At 41.2% G+C, this 2500-nt stretch overlaps 1 protein-coding gene across 4 annotated transcripts in view; it reads right to left on the reverse strand.

The window, feature by feature from the left end:
• lrrc2 (leucine rich repeat containing 2) overlaps positions 1 to 2500 on the reverse strand; it is a 10258-nt gene that overhangs the window by 5183 nt on the left and 2575 nt on the right. The window lies entirely within an intron of this gene.

A 2500-nucleotide genomic window follows, 5' to 3' on the forward strand; every position in this document is an offset into this window, starting at 1 on the left:
TATTGCTGGTATTTGCCTGTTTACGGCCGGTTGTTGTTATTTACCTGTTCACAGCCGGCTATTGCTGGTATTTGCCTGTTTACGGCCGGTTGTTGTTATTTACCTGTTTACAGTCGGCTATTGTTGGTATTTACCTGTTTACAGTCGGCTATTGCTGGTATTTACCTGTTTACAGTCGGATATTGCTGGTATTTACCTGTTTACAGTCGGCTATTGTTGGTATTTACCTGTTTACAGCCAGTTATTGCTGGTATTTACCTGTTTACAGCCGGCTATTGCTGGTATTTGCCTGTTTACGGCCGGTTGTTGTTATTTACCTGTTTACAGTCGGCTATTGCTGGTATTTACCTGTTTACAGTCGGCTATTGTTGGTATTTACCTGTTTACAGTCGGCTATTGCTGGTATTTGCCTGTTTACGGCCGGTTGTTGTTATTTACCTGTTTACAGTCGGCTATTGCTGGTATTTACCTGTTTACAGTCGGCTATTGTTGGTATTTACCTGTTTACAGTCGGCTATTGCTGGTATTTACCTGTTTACAGTCGGCTATGGTTGGTATTTACCTGTTTACAGTCGGCTATTGCTGGTATTTGCCTGTTTACGGCCGGTTGTTGTTATTTACCTGTTTACAGTCGGCTATTGCTGGTATTTACCTGTTTACAGTCGGCTATTGTTGGTATTTACCTGTTTACAGTCGGCTATTGCTGGTATTTACCTGTTTACAGTCGGCTATGGTTGGTATTTACCTGTTTACAGTCGGCTATTGCTGGTATTTGCCTGTTTACGGCCGGTTGTTGTTATTTACCTGTTTACAGTCGGCTATTGCTGGTATTTACCTGTTTACAGTCGGCTATTGTTGGTATTTACCTGTTTACAGTCGGCTATTGCTGGTATTTGCCTGTTTACGGCCAGTTGTTGTTATTTACCTGTTTACAGTCGGCTATTGCTGGTATTTACCTGTTTACAGTCGGCTATTGTTGGTATTTACCTGTTTACAGTTGGCTATTGTTGGTATTTACCTGTTTACAGTCGGCTATTGCTGGTATTTACCTGTTTACAGTCGGCTATTGTTGGTATTTACCTGTTTACAGTCGGCTATTGCTGGTATTTACCTGTTTACAGTCGGCTATTGTTGGTATTTACCTGTTTACAGTCGGCTATTGCTGGTATTTACCTGTTTACAGTCGGATATTGCTGGTATTTACCTGTTTACAGTCGGCTATTGTTGGTATTTACCTGTTTACAGTCGGCTATTGTTGGTATTTACCTGTTTACAGCCAGCTATTGTTGGTATTTGCCTGTTTACGGCCGGTTGTTGTTATTTACCTGTTTACAGTCGGCTATTGCTGGTATTTACCTGTTTACAGTCGGCTATTGTTGGTATTTACCTGTTTACAGTCGGCTATTGCTGGTATTTACCTGTTTACAGTCAGCTATTGCTGGTATTTACCTGTTTACAGTCGGCTATTGTTGGTATTTACCTGTTTACAGTCGGCTATTGCTGGTAGTTACCTGTTTACAGTCGGCTATTGTTGTTATTTACCTGTTTACAGTCGGCTATTGTTGGTATTTACCTGTTTACAGTCGGCTATTGCTGGTATTTGCCTGTTTACGGCCGGTTGTTGTTATTTACCTGTTTACAGTCGGCTATTGCTGGTATTTACCTGTTTACAGTCGGCTATTGTTGGTATTTACCTGTTTACAGTCGGCTATTGCTGGTATTTACCTGTTTACAGTCGGCTATTGTTGGTATTTACCTGTTTACAGTCGGCTATTGCTGGTATTTACCTGTTTACAGTTGGCTATTGTTGGTATTTACCTGTTTACAGTCGGCTATTGCTGGTATTTACCTGTTTACAGTCGGCTATTGCTGGTATTTACCTGTTTACAGTCGGCTATTGTTGGTATTTACCTGTTTACAGTCGGCTATTGCTGGTATTTACCTGTTTACAGTCGGCTATTGCTGGTATTTACCTGTTTACAGTCGGCTATTGCTGGTATTTACCTGTTTACAGTCGGCTATTGCTGGTATTTACCTGTTTACAGTCGGCTATTGTTGGTATTTACCTGTTTACAGTCGGCTATTGCTGGTATTTACCTGTTTACAGTCGGCTATTGCTGGTATTTACCTGTTTACAGTCGGCTATTGTTGGTATTTACCTGTTTACAGCCAGTTATTGCTGGTATTTACCTGTTTACAGCCGGCTATTGCTGGTATTTACCTGTTTACAGTCGGCTATTGTTGTTATTTACCTGTTTACAGTCGGCTATTGTTGGTATTTACCTGTTTACAGTCGGCTATTGTTGGTATTTACCTGTTTACAGCCAGTTATTGCTGGTATTTACCTGTTTACAGCCGGCTATTGCTGGTATTTGCCTGTTTACGGCCGGTTGTTGTTATTTACCTGTTTACAGCCGGCTATTGCTGGTATTTGCCTGTTTACGGCCGGTTGTTGTTATTTACCTGTTTACAGCCGGCTATTGTTGGTATTTACCTGTTT

The sequence above is a fragment of the Salarias fasciatus genome, chromosome 12 (assembly GCF_902148845.1).
Source record: "Salarias fasciatus chromosome 12, fSalaFa1.1, whole genome shotgun sequence".
Taxonomy (NCBI): domain Eukaryota; kingdom Metazoa; phylum Chordata; class Actinopteri; order Blenniiformes; family Blenniidae; genus Salarias; species Salarias fasciatus.